This window comes from Centropristis striata, chromosome 13 (genome assembly GCF_030273125.1).
Source record: "Centropristis striata isolate RG_2023a ecotype Rhode Island chromosome 13, C.striata_1.0, whole genome shotgun sequence".
Lineage (NCBI taxonomy): Eukaryota > Metazoa > Chordata > Actinopteri > Perciformes > Serranidae > Centropristis > Centropristis striata.
In genome coordinates this window covers 31318323-31337579 of record NC_081529.1, presented here as the reverse complement: position 1 = coordinate 31337579, position 19257 = coordinate 31318323, and the positions used below count along the sequence as shown (strand labels likewise).

The window sequence follows — 19257 nt, the reverse complement described above, 5'->3', positions numbered from 1 at the left end:
CACTAATTTGTGTGTAATCTTTAACCAGAGGCTGTCTGGCCTGATTTGCAAATACTTTGCCAAATACACTCAATATTGATCATTATCAATGATCACTCAATGATCATGATTATTGATTTTTTTTTTTTTGTGACCAAATTTTTCTTGGGCAAGTTCACATCAAAGTACAAAAATACAATGCAATATTGAGTGGGCATAAAAAGTGAGAGGTCCACCATTTGTTACAAAAGTATGCATTGAAAATTCAATAAAATATAGCACAGTGATCCACCCACCCACCCAAATCAATCTAACCAATAATGAATTAATTAAGAAGTAACAAGGCATTGTTCCCGCTTTAGATCCGGTAGTTGCAAAAAGCATAGTTAACTTATAGTTAACTTATAATAGATGAGCAATAAAGTATATTTTAATATCAATAAGCAAACAAAATAAGATTAATAAAGGCATGGCAAAGACATAATGGGTGTAATGCCATTATTAACACTTATATAAGCTTATAAACACACAATAATGTTAATAAGCATCTTGTAAGGACTTACAAGGGCCTTATTACTTGTTAATTAATGGTTATTACAATGATCCTAATATAAAGCATTACCGAAAAATGAAATGAAAAAGCAGCCCAATGCATGCCTGCCTGTATGCAAAGGGATGTACCATGATTATTGATAGGAAGTGAGTGAAGTGAGTAGCTGATAACTTCCAAACATTGCTTTTTTTTAAATAATACACCCATAAGCACTGCATCTACTTGAATGCTCCAGGGAGCTTACTTTAGGGCCTTAAATGGTGTAGTTGTTGATGTCTTCACTGCACAAATACCTGAATGAGAAGCCAAGTATGTGTGACTTACAGTTTTACACAGATGGAGCACACACAGAGAACATTCTGTTCTCACACTGCTCTACCTAGGGGTTGTGGCTCATTACACATAAAATGTTGAAGAAATTGCTTTGGACATTTTATTTTCCTCATTTCCTTTTCTATCTTGGAACTATGCTTTTTTCTTCTGAAATTACAGCTGTATTGTGTTTTTCTGTGCCACACAAACATTGCAGTAGGCTGTAGAAGCACGAAGAGTTTATTAGGGTCAGCAATCATGCATTTTGGGAATTAATTACACTTTTTTTTTTTCTACCTCTTTCCTATGTGCTAATTCAATTTTTCTGATACATTTAAAAGTGCTGAATTTTTGTTTCGTTGACTTTACTTGGTGTCAGTTCCACCTCTGAAAACAGCTTTGTCTGTTCTCTGTTAATAAAAAAAAGTAATTGAATCTAAGTGTATGTTACAGTAGCTTCAGAGCTGCTGCCAACTTAAATAATTTCTCCTTTTTAAAATTCAATCACTGCTCTTTCCCTTTACTCTGACTGTTTAATGAAACATTTTCTTTCCAAAAAAATCACAGCCTCGAATGTCAGAACTTGGAGAGGAGATGAAGGGTTCTGGTGGGGGTGCATCAGGGAGGCAGAGGAAGGGTATCATCCCATCACGCCACAGCTATGGCATTTATTTTCCTTCTCTTTCAGCATACTTTTCTTTCCGCTCCTCCTTGTAATTGCAACCTCCTTGGAAAGATTCCCTGATGTCTTATTTTTCATTCTCGAGTGTATAAACTAAAAGCAATCATGGCATCCGCCTGAACCCCACTGCCAACATGGTACTCTCGTTATTCGGATAACTCTTTCAGACAGGGCAGAAATGTTATTCTGTGCAGCCACACGTCAATAACACGACCTCGCTCGAACCTCGAGGCTTGATTGAACAGAGCAGCTAACCGGTTTTCAGACTGGGCACCTGCTCACAGCACAGAGAAACTACCTGAACTTTGGCAGCCGTGCAGAAAAGTTGGACCCCTGTAGAACCTGATAATGTAATAAATTCCAGATAATGTAAGTAAAATCTGCACTTGAGTCCATTGAAAATGCAATAAAACCTGATAATGTAATAACTTCCAGATAATGTAATAAAGTGCATTTCCCAATAATGTAATACACTTTTTACCAATAATGTAATAAAGTATAACACCAAGCACCTTTAGATCTCAAGAAGCTGTTGAATGCACTCGTTTGTGAAAAACGGATGAACGGGTCAAAAGTTAATAAACATTCAACTTTGACCTGTTGGTGGCGCTAGAGCTCTTGAGCTAGAGTTGATACACAGTATCACCACTTGAACCCAAGTAATGGGTGGTCTGCTGTTAAATTATGACAATATTGGGGAATTGTTACATTATCAGGACTTGTGAAATGAAGGCTAACCTGATAATGTAATAACCTCCCATTAATGTTATACTTTATTACATTATTGGTAAAAAAAAAAAAAAAAAAAGTGTATTACATTATCGGGAAGTTATTACATTTTCAATGGACTCAAGTGCAGATTTTTATTACATTATCGGGAATTTATTACATTATCAGCTTCTACACCCCCTTAGTGTAGCAATTGTTTATGGAAAATGTTGTCCAGAAAGTCGCCATAGCAGCTGTCGGCTACAGCTGAATGGGCAGCAGGGGTCAAGGGTCGCAGTTATCCCATAATGTACACACAGCGCCTGGGGGAATTCACTTTAACAGGTGAGTAATTACATGTACAGAGTTGTAAAGGATTTTGGAGTCATGCCTCAGTGGCTCGAGGTCACAAAAAGTCAAATCAAAAAAAGTTTTTTGGTAACACTTTACAATAACCAACTAAATGAGGTTTATAGATGGTTTATAAACCAATTATTAACCATTTACAAAGTGCTATACAAATTTAATCTTTAAATGTTTTAAACCAATTTCTTAAAGGTATATGAATCATTTCAAATTGTGAGCAATTATGAGGAAAAATATATAAGCATGGCCTAAATAATAACTAGACTCACAACTTTATGCTCTTAATCTTGAGAGGGAAATTCATGTTTCATAATCATCTATTTAAAGATGATATTCAAATTCTACTGCTTTGAAAACATGTGGTCTTCCTTTTTCAGAGTCTAAAAACCATTTGTATGTTGTCCAAATTATGTCTTATTAGGAAGTATTTTTAAAAAAGCTTTTATTCTAGGGAAGAAGAGGTTTAAGGATGGCCAAAACCTTTTTAAAATAGTCACGGAGAAGAAGGCATGTTTCATTACAAGGCTCAGAAATGATGATGAGAGAGAAGAAAGTATGTGTACCGAACAAGGGAAAACAAAGGGATTTGGGAAGATAAACAGGAGATGAAGGAGTTAGGGAGAATCAAGCAGCAGCTGGAGCGTGTGCAGATGGTCTCAGGTTTTCATATCATCACTATGTGTGTGGGGTTTCAGGATACTACGTGTGTGTGTGTGTGCCAAAGAGAGTGTACTTCATGTTAGTGGATGCCTGTTCAGAACAAACACTGACGCACTTTACTGTTTGAGAGAAGTATCACATGCGTCTCATTCCTTCCGGAGATAGAAAAACCTGACTTTGGTACATTATATCAGGGCCAGAGACGGCCGTGAGGGTCCGGTGCCAGAACATACAACAACATCAAGGCAGTCATGAGAGGAGGGCGAGATAAAACCGAGAATATTTGTCTTAGAAAGTCAACGTGGTGATTCTAACGTAGCTCCCCGGGGCAGAATGTTTATTTGACTGTGCCTCATTCCAAACTGGGCCAGGCACATCTGATAACCCAGTGGAGGAGAAACTGTGGTGGATGTGGATGGGGAGGGGTTCAGCCAGTGAATACTGCCAGATCACAGATAAACCGTAGCTTGCAAAGTTGGATTCTGTTGTTTTCTTTCACTGTGGATGCGAGTGACTTGTGCAGGTCTTATCATCAGGTGACATAACAACTGTGGCGTCACGACAGTATGGATCCACAGTAAACCGACGTGGTGAGTGACTCCTGGCTGTGTGGCTTTAAGAGTTTTGAAGTGCAGGTGGAGGGCCCAGAGAGAGATAGTAGAAAGACAGGCTTGTCATCCTGCACAAGGAGGAATGCCCCCCCCTCCTCCTTCTTTCTCCCCTTCCTCCTCCTCTCTTGAGCTGTAATTTCCTTTTCTCTCCCCTGCACACTTGTTGAGACATTCCTGAGACAGGCAGCAGCTGAGTTTGAAAAAGTGAGCTCGCCCTGTCTCACTGGCTTGGTATTTAGAGATTAACAGAGAGTCTTTTTGGGGGTTTATAAACAGACGATGGATCGGATGAATTACACTGCTGCTTATATGAATGAGAGTTCAAACATCTGTGACCACGTCTGTCATATAACAATAGTTCTCGCATCTGTGTTTTCTTTATGCTCGAGTCTGTGGGCTATATTAGAATAAAACGTGTTGGCTGATGTGTATGTTGAATCCCCCCGAGGGGCTGAAACGTGGAGGAAAAAATGCTAGGAAAGAAGCATGGGAACACTAAGTGAAAAACATGGTGAGCCCCTTGAAAAGAAAAATTAAAAAGGCAATGAGAAGGTTCAAAAGGGGGAAAAAAGCGTTTTCCCCCTCTCCCTCGGCTCACTTCTTACTCCGCTTTTTCCTTTCTGTTGGAGATGAGAAGGAAAAGAAAACAAAAGCAGGGGAACGGCGGAGACAAAAGCAGGTTTTCTGTCAGCAGGGGCACCGGGGTGGAGAGATGGATAAGGCCTGGCTTTGGGAGGGTGAAGTGGGCTTCGGCAATTAAATCCCGGCAGGCCAAGCGTCAAGAGCCCTTATCTTCAGAGCTGAAGGCCAACACTGAGGGGCAATGAAGGGTACATGAGGGGGAAGAAAACTGTGGTGTGTGTATTGGGTGCGGAGGAGTTGCAGGTCACTGTGCACTTGCATAATTCAGCAGGCCGGGCCAGAGACATCAGGGGGGCACCACGCCAAATCACAGTAAGGGGATAAGGCTGCGCTCTACAGAGTGCATACTCCCATTAAAGAGGCCCCTTCTCTTCTGGGACTTAATCTATTAAAGGGACAACACTTGTGGTATGTGCATTAGAGTATGATCTACAGTGTTGCAGGTCTGGGGGTTCACATGGGGTGCACTACTATTGCAGCTCCTCTTGTGGATTTACTGCAGTAGCACAGGGACCTTTGTTGTAAATCGTCACCCTGTTAAAATAATTGCCTAACTCATTTTTCCAAGTTTTGCAGGAAACGCAAAAAACTTCACCAGAAGTGTAACATATGACATTTATTGATCATTTCACTCAAAAAGGATGTAACAAAGGATGGCTATTGGTATAGTAATAACACTGTGTGTAAATTATGTAACTTAAGAGAAATAAATGACTTAGGCAATTTTTAGAACATGCCTTTATGACTTAAGCAAGATATGGTAACACTTTATTTTGAAGGTGTCTACATAAGAGTGACACAAGCCTGTCAGAAACATGACATGACAAGTATCATGAGCATTAATGCTACTTCAAAGTGTCATTTATGTTCATGACACATCCCATGTCATGCTCATGTCACTCTTATGTAGACACCTTCAAAATAAAGTGTTACCATATCTTGCTTAAGTCACAAAGGCATGTTTGAAAAATTGCCTAAGTCACATTTTATTTTGACTTAGGCATAATAAATCTGCTTAAGTCACACACTTGACATAGGCCATTATCTTAAAGGGGTAAAATCACATGATCTGATCAACTGAGGATGTAGGAGATTTGACCATAGGTGGCTATGAGGAGATGATTTAGGCAAAAAAACAATTTTGACAAAAAAATGACTTAGGCGATTATTTTAACAGTGTGACGAAATGCTAACTCAGAGAAAAGCTAGTGATGAAGGCTGACGTGTCCCCTCTGACCCCCCAACACTATTTCCCATATCCCATCTCTATTTTTTCCCACTTTTCCATCCCTTTCTACTGTCAGCATCGTCCCTGCCACAGCTGGAGCCTGTTATTGTTATGATGGGTTTATCCATCAACATGAAACAAGAGTTGTGTTGACTATCAGAGGATGAAAAGGTTTCCTAAGAAGCGCAGGGAGGAAGGAGCATGTTTGCAAGTAACACAAGTATGACTTTGAAAATGTCAGCTATGTCAATGTCAGACTGTTGGTACGAATGCAATGCTGTCAAGTATTTGTTTGAACTCCTGAAACGGTTGGCAACTTGCCATTTGCAACCTTTTTTTTTTTTTTTTTTAAATAGGTTGTGATCAGTAGCAAACACTCCTTAACATAAGAAAAACAAACATACAACCCCAAATTTGAACATTTGTCGTATTGGTGATGTTCCAACCTCTCTTGTCCTCTCCTCTCTGCTCTGTGTAAACAGCCTGCAGTTGAAGCGGATTTTAATTATTTTTTGATGCGTGAATGTTTGTCTCAGCCAAGTCATTCTTGTTTTCCAAATTAAATGTTGTTGGTTTTTAAAGGATCTGGCTAGTGAAAATGTTTTTATTTTCTATGATGAAATTTTATATGAGATATAAAGTGATTTTGATGAAATATCAAAAAAAGATTACAGTTTCTTTCAATGGTAAATACTAATTTTAGTTGTTTTGTGGTTTTGGTGGCATAATAGCAAAGCAGAGTTTTTAAATGTGTTTGTACTGAAAATAAATCTGGTTATTCAACAGCTAAGGTCATCTTTATCTGTCGAGCTTAGATATATCTGAGATTCTTTAAATAGTCAAACAACTGATTAGGTGTCCAAACATCAGTGCTCGGCTGTATAAAACAGTCTATCATGTCAGTCGAAGCCTTTTTAAACAAGAGAGATAATGGGACTTCCATTGCACTTGCATCAAAGTCAGAATACAACACAGACAGGAGAGAGGATGCTTTGTGAAATCTAAGAAGGATGATAGTTTTAGGTCTGTCACTACCAATACTCATCTTAAAGCCACGGTATCATTGCTATGCTTTGTAGTGGTATGAGGAGGGATTAGGGGTCGTTATAGTTTTACAATGTGCTGCACAAACAAAGCTTTCCAACTGATTTCAGCCTGACCACAAGAAAAGACGCTGCAATAGTCACATCCATCGTGCATCAGCTCTGCCAGCGCTGATTGAAGTCAAAGAGTTATTGTAACACAAACAGCCACTTAACCAACAGGCAGGTTCCTGTCGGGCTGCCTCCCAGTTACAGACTTTAGCTTTTCTTATGCCTCCTCTCATTCTGCACATCTAAATGAGTTGTTGAACAGCTTATTATCGGTGTGAAAGGCGGCTCTTTTCATCTCAAGATTTATGCTCTGGACCATGCCTTGCTTATAGGGACAGTGTGAAGCCGTACCATTAGAGCCTGCAGCTGGAGGACTTGAAAGAGAGCATAATATACAGTCCAGGGGTGAATGGGAGGGTAGTGACATAGTAAAACTCTGTTTATTTGCTGCACTATAAGAGGAAAACAGGTTAACTCCGCGTTTGTTTTTCCTGATCCGAGTCGCTCATGACATTTTCATTTCCGTACTCTTTGTAAAATATTAATACAAAAGAGAAAAAACAGTGATTCCTGTGGCGAGTTCATTTGGTCAGATAGCATCAGCCCAAAGGACAACAAAGCCTGCGGACCAATGAGGCAGAGAGCGACTCCTTGAGGTCAGAGGTCAGGCTCGGATTAATGTTTCCACCGCTGCTCAGTATTCTGTGTCCTCTGTTGTAACTGTGGCCCAGACAACACAGATAACAGGCCCTGCTTGACACGGGCACACACCCAGCTCCAGTTACACACAAGAACACCTGAGCCTGGCTGGTCCTCGTCTCCACAACAGGTGCTTTCTCCGCTCCTCCGGGGCAACATGAAACCTAAAACCTCTGGAGTGTGCCTGAGTAAATGATGCGTCCTGAGCCAAAGCTGCAGCCTTACAGCCTGCTGCACACTCCCGCCTCCAAGCAAGCAACGGGGAACGGAAGCAGGCCGAGGTGGGCGGCCAGCCGGGCGGCCAAAACTAGACCAGGAGTGGGACTGTGCAACAGCAAGCCTGCTGTCTGACTCTGCCTCCTCTGAGCATTCGAGCAGAGAGGTCAGGCTCTTTGAGTTCCAAACGGAAATGTGGACCATTTCCTTTTGTTTTATTGCTGAAGGATATGACGGATGGTGCTGGAGATGCAAGATCTGATTCTGTTTGTATAAAGGGGAGGCTCAGGATGCATGGGCTGATCTCTTCTTCTCTCTCAGTTCACACTAGGGTTGTCAAAAGTATCGATACTCCAAAAAGTATCGATACTAAAATGTAGTATCCGGATACGATACTCATTTTCAAAAGTATCGAAGTTTTTACATAAATGTTGGTGACTGAAAAGTGTTATTTTCTCTCTTAAAGTCCCAGAATGAAGCAGAGAAAAGTCGACCTGCAACCAAACAGCAACACACACAGCCGAAAATATTGTTCTAATTGTTATTGTTTATTGTATTTATTTATTTTTTGCACTACCTCAGGCCTGAAGCTTGTTATCATAGTTGCAGTTTCTGCAAGTATGATAACAAGCTTCAGATACTCGATACTTTTGAAAATGAGTATTGTATCCGGATACAACGTTTTAATATCGATACTTTTTGGAGTATCGATACTTTTGACAACCCTAGTTCACACACACACACACACACACACACAGTGTCCTCTTGTTCCACCCAGTGTGGATTGTTTCTACACAGACACGCGTCTTTTATCAGTGCACCGTGCCCTGTGACCTCTCGGGACAGATAGTCATTGAGGTCACAGTCACATGGCGTCTGTCTGAGATCTTCACCACAAGATTCTCACATTACACAGACACAAAGGATTTCAGTGCAACACTGACAACATCTGTTTTTGTATTTCTCTGTGGTGTTTAGCACCAACTCCTGCCAACCTTGCGCCTCCTTCTCTTTCTCTGTGACCTGAAACAGCGTGGCTGGCCCTGAGTCGGGCTTTGCCCCGGCTTGAATCAGTCACAGCAGAGTGGCACAGAAACACAAACAACAGCTCAAACTACCGACTCTGTCTCTGTTTATCTGCACTTCACACAGCAACAAACCACACTGCAGTGTGATGAGTCAAAAAGGACTTCATCACCAGGCAACGGTAAATACTACATCCTAGTAGGGCTGGGCGATATATCGATATAAAAGATATATCGATATATTTTTAAATGTGATATGGAATTAGACCATATCGCATATATCGATACAGTTCAAATTTTCTTTCTTTCTTTATATATTGATGCTGCCCTTACTAGAATTTGTCATATTTAGTTTTTGTAATATTCGTTATTCTTTTCTCATATAAATATATTTATTTCAGAAAAACGAGTGGCCTATTTTATTTCATAGGCTATTTTTATTTAAGATATTTTTTTTATTTAAATGTGCACGTTATGGGGCTTTGATTAAAAAAAAAAAAAAAAAAAAGGTACTCCTAAAATACTGGCAGCAGGGACGCCAGTATTTAACAGTTATTTTACAGTCCATGTACTAAAATGTATTTTAACAGTACATAATCATATTTTGGATTACAGTATATGACCGTAGGATAACTGTGGGTGTTGAGGTTATTTTACAGGACATTTATCATAATTTATCAAACAGTATAATACTGTTTAATGCTGTTAAATTACAGTTACCTATTGTTAATGGACCGATTTAACTGTTGTACTTTGATTTTACAGTGTACTTGTGACATGTCATATTTGGCTTTGACTTTGACTGAACATTTGTTCTCACTTTGCGATAAGATTATCAAGACATATATCGTATATTGATATTCAGCCTAAATATATCAGGATATGCCTTTTGGTCCATATCGCCCAGCCCTACATCCTAGTGTCACAAAGTTGGACTCTCTCCACATCCTGTGCTATTCAACAAACCAAAACTTCTTTGCACTGCCTGGTTCGCTGACTCTGGCAGCAGGCACGTCTCAAACAGACTCCTCCAGAGTGCTTAAAACACCTGAGAGAACCTGTCCTCCAGCAGGGACAAGGCAATGTTTGTGCTGTGTGTGTGTGTGTGTGTGTGTGTGTGTGTGTGTGTGTGTGTGTGTTCGCGGTTTAAAGTAGCTGGATGGACCAGTTTTATCAGTCAGCCACAAGCCTGGAGTGATGTGCGACACTCTGCCTGGCCCTGTGACATTCATTCCAGCTCCAACATGGCTGCAATGTTTGTTTGTCACCTGACTTTTTCCACCTGTGTTTATTTCTCCCAACTGAAAGAAACAAGGCTTTTCTCATCATTGTTATTGTCGAGTTCAAACCAAGGTTATTATAGTTAACGAAAACTAACAAAATAACGAAAATAAAAATTAGAACGAGAGTTTAAAAAAAAAAAAACAATAACTAACTGAGACTGTATTTTGTGATTACAAAACTAACTAAAACTAAAATTATAGTGAAAATGTCCTTTGTTTTCGTCTTTGTCAACTTTTTTCATACATAAACCTTTTTGGTTGATATGAAATCTATTTCATCTATCTGGTTTTATGACTTAATAACCTTATTGGGGCTGAGATGGATCAGACAAAGGAAATAAAGGCAACATTCACTGTGACCTTATTGAATCTGGCACCCAACAAATACCCCATTGCAAAAAAACTAAAACTGACACTAAAACGAATAACAACTAAACTAAAACAAAGCATTTTCCAAAAAATAAAAACTAATTAAAACTAGCAAACTCACTCTAAAAACTCATTAAAACTAACTGAATTTGAAAACAAAAAATGACAACGAAATTAAAACTAAAACTAATGAAATATCCAAAACTGTTACAATCTTGGTTCAAACTGGAGCACGACTAAATCAGAGGGTGTGTGTGTGTCGGGCTGCCTGTCAGGTCGACTATCCTCGTTAGACAAACAGTGTCACACGTACTCTCCGAGGAAGCGCTCGCATTTTGCCCGTCAGCCTGTCGGCTCATGCGTCTGGATCATATTTCCACTTATTCTTTAAACACACAGACACTTATCAGAGGATGTTCTCTGGGAGTTTAATAGGTCGAGACTGATTCTGTATTGCATTTCTGCCAAAGCACTGATGTTGAAATGTGTCCATAAACACTGTTTTTGACACATAGCACAAGTAAAAAAAATCCCTGTCTTCGTCACCTTGTCCCGCTCTGCTCAACTCTTTCCTTTCGCTCAGGTTTGTTCATGCAGCTGGCAAGGGTATGACTGGAATCTGATGAACGGCCCTGCAGGCCCTCTTGGCAACTATGCAACTGTCAAAATGTTCATTAGGCCGAGGAGCTTGTAAGAGCCCGAGGCTGAAGTCATACGATGGTAAACAGAAACCTCAGGCGGTTCTATAGTGGTTCTGACAGGTAAACATTGACTTATGTACCTTGTTCAAATGCAGTTCAGGATAGAAACTTGTAGACTTAGAAAACAAACACACGTCATTCACACAGGGCAGCTTTTTGATTGGACTATGTGCAGATATTTGACCAATAAGAATCACCTTTTCTACATTAAGCCATGTGTCACTTTGTCTCTTGCTGAAACACTAAAAGAGGTGAAACACTTTAACCCTCTAGAGTCCATGAAAGCCCCGGCACATTACTTCTTAATGACGTGAAGACATAAAAATGAAGCAACGTCGAGTCTTCAGCCATCAGCTTCTCTCTAGATTTCTGGCTTGAAACTCCATATCAGATTTTTTTTTTGATGATATTCGGCCGAGTAAAACCAGAGATAATGTCAAATATTATATTATCAATTTTCTTTCTCTGTTTACTTATTGTTTACTTTGATCAATGTTTTTTTTTTTCTGGTTTGTTACTTCTGTTTTAATTACATGTATTGACCGAAATAAACGGATACGAACGAACAAAATATATTTAGTATAAAAATATATAACTAGATATTATCCTCATTTTACCTGTTATATATTATATTTGCAACCTGTGTTCATATTTGCAACATGTACATTTCTGTGTGTGAAACATAATTTTCAAGATCAGATTTTATGTTTTTCTTTGTTTCTTTTGGGTTCAAAATTTTGATCAAGTATGTCAAAGTTAAAAATGAATTATCAGGACATATAGGTGAGGTAACTGCTGAAAAAAACATACCAACATGGCATGGTGAAGATCTTTTAACAGATTTTTATTAACGGACATAAAAGCCCAAAATTTCAGAGGGTTCAGAAGGCTGAGCAGAGAGATTATGAAGTTCATTATTTGCATCGTACAGAGAACCTCATCTCTGTGTGAGATTCGGTTGGCATCTATAGCAATAAAATGTGAAAGATGATTGCTACGTCAGGAAGTAAGTGATGTTTTGATCAACTGATGAGTGATTTATTGGCCGTTGTCCACAGTTACTCATCACCAGTTCATCCTGGTCTCATAAAAATCAATCACGTCTCAAGGGAAACATTTCCTCCCTGATTATGTTTTTATCACAAATACGTTCCTAATCAAAGTCCATGTAGGGATGAGGTCAAACAAACAGGTCCATATTTATATCAATTTTATATATATACTTCCAGTCAATCTAAGTGGAAATTTCTCTGGAAACTTTTCTGGATCACAGACTTCATTTAAAGGAAGGCATTGTGCAGTGCTACCTGTTTTTCAGGCCCCCAAACTCACACCCCCTCCTTTTCTTAGAGTAACCGTTTGTGATTTTTCTAGTCATTCTGGCCCGCAGGCTTTTTTTCCTCCTAATAAAAAAAAAAGAAAAGAAAGCAAAACACCTCAGACATGTGCCACACACACAAGATAAATGTGAAATGGAGATCACTGCTGCTGATTAGGATGTCACAAAGGAATTTATTGTGAAACTGCTGCCTGTGTTGGTAGTGCGCCAGCACTGGGGAGGCTGGCTGGCAAACCAGCAGTCAGGCAGAAGAGTTTCCCCGCCCCCGACCCTGACATCTCCTCCATGGCCCCGGGTGCCCTGTGATTACCTTCTAAAGACTGTTGACTTGTTTATGACAGGAATCCTACCACAGTGCAATTTCTCTCAAGTATTCAAAGTGGCTGCTTTGACACATTTGATTTGATTCATTGTGTCATCAACTTGTATCTGTTGCACAGCTGCAGTTATTACCTTTACCCTTCCCTATTAGATTGATTTCAACTGTCACAGATAAATGCAGGGTTGGTACGGGGGCTTGGAATCCTTGAAAATGCTTAAATTTAAATGTAAAAGTGCTTGGATTTTGGATAAAGTTCTTGTTAATGCTTGGAATTCTTACTGTATTTCTGTTGCAATCTGACTATTTCCATCTATAGACTATAGATCAGGGGTCGGCAACCTTTACTTACAAAAGAGCCATTTTTAGCCAAAATAAGAGAAAAAATGTCAGAATCGAGCCGCAAATCTTATTTTGAATGAAAATAAAATAGCCTACTAAGTCTAAATTATTCTACCAACATTACTAAAATAGTCAAAATGAACATTTATTTATATGAATTTGGAGTTTGGAATCGAAAGCTAGCCTAGCTAGGGAAACTCAATTCAAACTCAAAATTTTTAGGTTAAGGCTATTTAAGATTTTCGTAAGCTATGATGCACAATTTAGTTTTATTGGCGAATATAATCTTCACATTTTTACAATTGAAGAATACAAATTGCTTAAGGCCTACACCAATGACAAATGAAAATGAAAATGTAAATAATGTTTCATTTAGTATATATATATATATATTTTTTGTCACAGCCACAGGGAGCCACTGCAGACAGCCTGAAGAGCCACATGTGGCTGCAGTTTGCCCTTCCCCTGCTATAGATAATCACATGTTCAATGTAAAGAATAATGAGTAGCCTATCTGAAATGAAGACCATTCCTCCTAAAAGTGTAACACCATCACTGTTGGTATGGTTCAGTGAAATCTCCCCCTTTTAGTATGTAAGTACTCATCTAAAACATGCAATTTACAACAGGTGTAAGATACTGGAAAAGCTTGAAAATATCAAGGCCTTGAAAAATGCTTGAATTTGACCACTGCTAAAGTGTACGAACCCTGTTAATTGTATCTAGTTATTACCTTTATCCTTCCCTATTAGATTGAATTCAACTGTCACAGATAAATGACAGCAGCCCGCCAGCCAACATCAGTCTGCAATCCCCAGTTTGATTATCACATTGACATACTGCATACTCCACTGATTAAACAGGTGAGCCCTTAGCGCTCAGTGTAAAGACATCTGTCAGCAACAGTCTATTAAGACATCAACGCTGACCCTCAGCTACACAATTTACCGGCAGCAGGTGCACACGACCACAAGATTCCTCATAGACGGCACAAACAAGTTGAGAGAGAAGAGAGGACTGTTTAAATCTGCTGAATGCAACAAAACCCTGTAAAAACTGCCTACAGGAATTCACTGTGCACTGTGTCTTAGAAAGACATCAAAATCAGGACAATATGAACTTCTTCTTATTTCAGCAACATCTTAGAAGAATGTTCTGCTGATGTTCCGTTCCATTAAAAACATACACAGTCATACAAAGAAATATGCAACAACAAAGTCCGACCCAAGCCAACTGCCATCATTTATTCCACATGGTGCTCCTTTTCAAAGGACAACATCTTATGTATCATCTTTTTAAAGTTTCTACTTTAAGTTGTAACTTTTTTGCCATTGCTGACAACCTTGGTTTCCACTCATTTCTACACTTTATGATAATGTATCAGCCGATCAATTAAACTTTCTTAATATTAGGGTGTTTCGATAAACGGTAATCTACTCTGTTTCTTCTTTTTGTACACCTCCCTCGCTAATTAATTTTCCAAAGAAGAGACAAAATTCACAGGTGGGAGATTAATTTGACTGATAGCTTGGCAGACCTGCTTGAGTTGTGTAATCAATCACACGGAACTAGTTTGGATTAGTTTGTGTCGCATTGTTATTGTGTAGTAATGCAGGTAAAGTTCAGTTTGTTGTGAAAACTTGGACAGACATCAATGCAGACTTTGTGTTTAGCCAGTTTCACCAGACTGTTTGTTTCAATTCTTTGGAAAGAAACAAAAGAAAACCAAAATACACTCTACAAACACAGAATATAAAGTGTGTGTGATTTGTGGTTAACAGGAAAAGTACGGTGGCCCTGAGAGCTCACAGCGCTGCAACTTAAGAAAAAACATGCAAATACACAAAACACAAGCAAATTGAGAAAACATTGCAGCATTTAGAAAACACGCTGCAAAGACCACAACACAACAGAAGTGTTTCCAGAGGACACTTAAAAATGATGCACACGTCTGGATACACGTGATATTATCAAATTATTTCAAGATAATTATAATTTCACGTTATAAAGTTAAATTATCACATTATTTCACGATAATGATAATTTAATGTTATAACGTGATATATAGCATTAGCCCGCTAGCTCATATGAATCACATTGCAGTTAAACAAATAAAATAAAATGAATGACACATGTTTTAGTTGGTCTCTCTCAACAGCTCCGAGTTGGTCTTGGTCTTGCTCGCCTGCTAACGTTAGCACGCTAACGATCACGGCTAACGTTAGCATGCTTTTTATCGTCGGCTAACGTTAACATGCTATCAATCGGCTGTTAACGTTAGCACGATATGATCGTTAAAATGTGAAATTATCATTATCTAGAGATAATATCACAACTGTGTCCAGACGTGTGCATCACCTTTAAGGGTCCTCTGGAAACACTGTGTGTTGTGGCCTATTTGCAGCACGTTTTCTTATTGAGTTGTGGTCTTTGCAGTGCGTTTTCTAAATGCTGCGCTCGTGTTGTCAAATTGATTAAGATGGTTTTTTTTGCATGTGTTTTGTGTATTTGCATGTGTTTTTTTAAGTTGCAGTGCTGTGAGCTCTCAGGGCCACTGTAATAAAGGCCTGTTTGATCCTTTTTAAAGGGACGTTTACCTGCCCAAGCCCTTTCATTAAATAATGTCAAAGAGGCATGTGGTTATGAAGTAGATGGTCTATGGCTTCACTATGTGTTTGCCCTGTGGGTTAGTCACGCTGTCATCTACAGCGAGCCTGAGGCGACCTGTCAGTCTGCCACACAGCCAGTGACAGAATGAATGACGCTTTGTTGTTGTAGCTGCGAATAGCAATTTGTCTATATAAAGAGCAGTTTGTTTGCTTTCACATCCGTTCGTACACGTCATTAAGTGAGTACAGTAGATTCCTGAGCTGACCTGTGACACATAGAACAATGGCTACCTGTGTGTGTCTGCTCACACGTATGATCTGCCCGTGTGTGTGTTCTGATGTCAATGAGTGTGTGTGTGTTATGCCCATCATGGAGCACCCTTGTTTGCTTTTCCATGTTTGCTTCAAGGTAGAAATATTAACATTATTAACAGGTAATTGAGCAACGGAGTGAGTGGAGGAAATTGCGTTCATGCTGTTTTTTTCACCTCCGTGTCTCGAGGTTTAACTCATTAATGAGAAACACAGGCCGCCACCAGCCAGACGTGGAGCCTCGACACATGCACACACTCATATTTTACTACGTATTCAAATAGGTGTGGCAGCAGTGTGTAGTTAACACAGGAAAAAAGCAGGTAAAACACACACACATGCACAGGACGTGCGGTTATTCATCATAGTGTGTACCAGCTTTGATGTTTAAACTCCAGGATAAAGGCAGAAATAGTGCACGTTGGCACTGAAGAATTGCCTGTATAGCAAATAATTTACAGCAAGCACATACACTTCCTTAACCTGAGGAATGTGTGCATGCGTTAGAGCCCAAAGTCAACCCCAGAAGAAGAACTCTGCACCTCCACTGCTCCCTCTGCTTCCCTGTTTTCCCCAAGGACAGCGGCGGGAGCTGTGAGGCAATTAGCGAGAGTATCGGTGTGCGTCCAGAGGCCCGCGGGTCGGTCTCGTCCTGTGTATGTGTGTGTCTTTACAAGCCCACACAGTTCCTGTCACAGCTCATTGATAACTGGCACAACACAGGAACGAGGCAGGACAGAAGGTGAGGGGTCAGGAGGGGCGTATGGCGTTGAAAAGAAAATCAGAGCGACAGATTTTTAAGGGTGACGCAATAATAACCGGACTCCAGCACATAGAGGCGGATTTGTTGGTTTTTATAGTTTGAACAAAGTTTTGGGAATTCTCACTTCGGGGGGAAAATTGGTTGGTTTTCTATACAGCCATAGTTTCAAATATCTTTCTTTTTCTCTTTTTTTTATGCTAAAAATGTCCCAATTTCCTTTTTTTTCTTTCTTTACAAACCATGTGCTAGCCGTAAACCAGATTTTTTATGTGAGACTGACTTACAAAAAATGACAGTGTCCGTGTTCATCACAATATAGGAACAATGGCGTAAGTCTCATTGTTGTTTTGTGAATCTTTATGGCACAGAATAAGATCAATCAGGCTTTGGATAAAAAGGCAGTACTTTTAATATTCTAATACATGCCACTAATAGAGTAGGATGAATTTATTTTTGGTTTGCTTTTGTCTTGGGATTTGCTGACAATACAAAAAATATAGAACATCATCAGATGCAAAATATAGGTAAATAGGTTTTTTACTTTATTAATCCCACAATGCAGCACATTACTGCGCCCGGGGAGCTGTGTGGGGGGGTTAGGTGCCTTGCTCAAGGGTACTATGATCCTAATTAGGGCTGGGCGATATGGACCAAAAGCCATATCCCGATATATTTAGGCAGAATATCGATATACGATATTCAGCCTATAAGCAAATGTTCAGTCAAAGTCAAAGCCAAATATCAAAAAAATATCTTCAATAAAATTAGCTTATGAAATAAAACAAAAACAAAAATAAAACAGAAAAATCTTTTTCTGAAATGAATATATTTATATGAGAAAAGAATAACGAACATTATAAAAGAACTAAATATGACAAACCCTAGTAAGGGCAGCATTGAAAAAAAAAAAGCATAAAAGAGAAAAAATGTTCAACTGTATTGATACATGCGATATGGTCTAATTCCATATCACATTTAAAAATATATGGATATATCACCCAGCCCTAATCCTAATACTGTACATACTGCAGATGTTTACAATGGTACATGTGCCCACAAAGTCTCCACTGAATCTACCCACTTCTTCCACAACTCCATAACATCATCAGCCAGACAGGCGTGGTAAACTCCAAACTTCCTCCATTCTGTCTTTTCCTTCTTCCTCCGTCTGTAACCCTACACAGCCTCACTGTATCCATTAAATGCCGTGTGTGTGTTTAGAGAGCTGCTCTTGTTCTCCTGCCAGTCTTGTTAAGAGGCTCAGAATTGTGTGAAAGGAGCCTTTTGAGGGAGCAGGGTGTTAGGGTTAACACAATACGGACCGCCAACTGAGTGTGATTTGAGTTTTTTGGATGCAAACATCCAAAGGAGTGCAATATAATGACGTGTGTCATTGCTTCTGTAATCTATCCTCACTTTTGTTTTTTCTGTATTGCAATGAAAAAAACTATTCCTTATGTAAACAGTAGTTTTGTATTATGGCTGCATATCATTCATAATTGACAAAGATTACTAATAAAAGTGTCGGATTAGATTTAGTGCTTCACTCACCCAGTGAAGAATCTTCCTCTACTCTTGCGCCACTTTTCTTGCTTTCAGATCTTCTTTTTTCCTGGAAACAACACAACAGTTGCACCTATTAGCCAAATATGTTGCATAAGTTTATTTTTTTTAGGAATCCAGCCTCCCCCCCACCCCCCTTGTCATGCTTTGTTAATGGTCCACAAGCAAAACAGGAGGTTTTCTGCCTGTTAATTGGTTGGATTCCAGCTGTGTGCGGGAGCGTGCTGAGTGCTGGCAGGCCGTGTGGCAGCACAAGAGAATGACAGAGCGGGAGAGGAAGAATGCAGGCCGACCACTCTCCACTCTGTCAGCTCCTTGTCCTGTGGTATCAGCCCATCAGCCGTGGCCCGAGAGTGTCTTCATGTGTGTGTGTGTGTGTGTGTGTGTACAGTATGTGAGAGTGTAGAGTCGCACAAGACTGCTTCTTTGAACCCTTATATGTTGTTCTGTGTTCACAGTTTCTGGTCTGATCTGCAAGTTTTACTCTCTTAAGCTGCTGTAAACCCTCTGGAGTCCATCTATTTATTGAAAATAACATGTTTTATTTACATTAATAACTTTATTTATATATGATATGTAGACAAGCTGAGAAAGCCAGTTGAAAGTTCAATCATAGGAGCTTTCACAGTGTGCCATTTATGTTTCTAGACCATTTTTAACATGTGAATTTTCTTTCTACAATGAAAACTATTCCTATTTTAATTTACATGCAAATAGACTGTTTTGTAGTTTTATTATTTATTTTTTTTGCTGCTTTTGTGTGTATAAGTGGTAAAAAAAAAAAAAAAAGACACCAGATGTAAGGACAGACTGGAAGATGCTAAACAGAGACAGAAATGAATGGAAGTTGACAAATTTGAACCTAAATCTCCTGGACTTCAG

At 39.3% G+C, this 19257-nt stretch overlaps 2 protein-coding genes across 3 annotated transcripts in view; one reads left to right on the top strand and one right to left on the bottom strand.

Moving 5' to 3' along the window:
* The window catches only part of coro7 (coronin 7), a 201363-nt gene that overhangs the window by 113916 nt on the left and 68190 nt on the right, over positions 1-19257 (top strand). The gene's annotated exons all lie outside the window — the stretch shown is intronic.
* Positions 1-19257, bottom strand: part of vasnb (vasorin b) — a 34097-nt gene that overhangs the window by 5453 nt on the left and 9387 nt on the right. Inside the window, exon 2 of one of the 2 annotated variants that reach the window (XM_059348266.1) lies at positions 18364-18424. The exons of the other annotated variant lie outside the window; for it this stretch is intronic. The gene's annotated coding sequence lies outside the window, so the exon portion shown is untranslated. The remainder of the gene's footprint in view (positions 1-18363; positions 18425-19257) is intronic. 2 annotated transcript variants of the gene reach the window in all.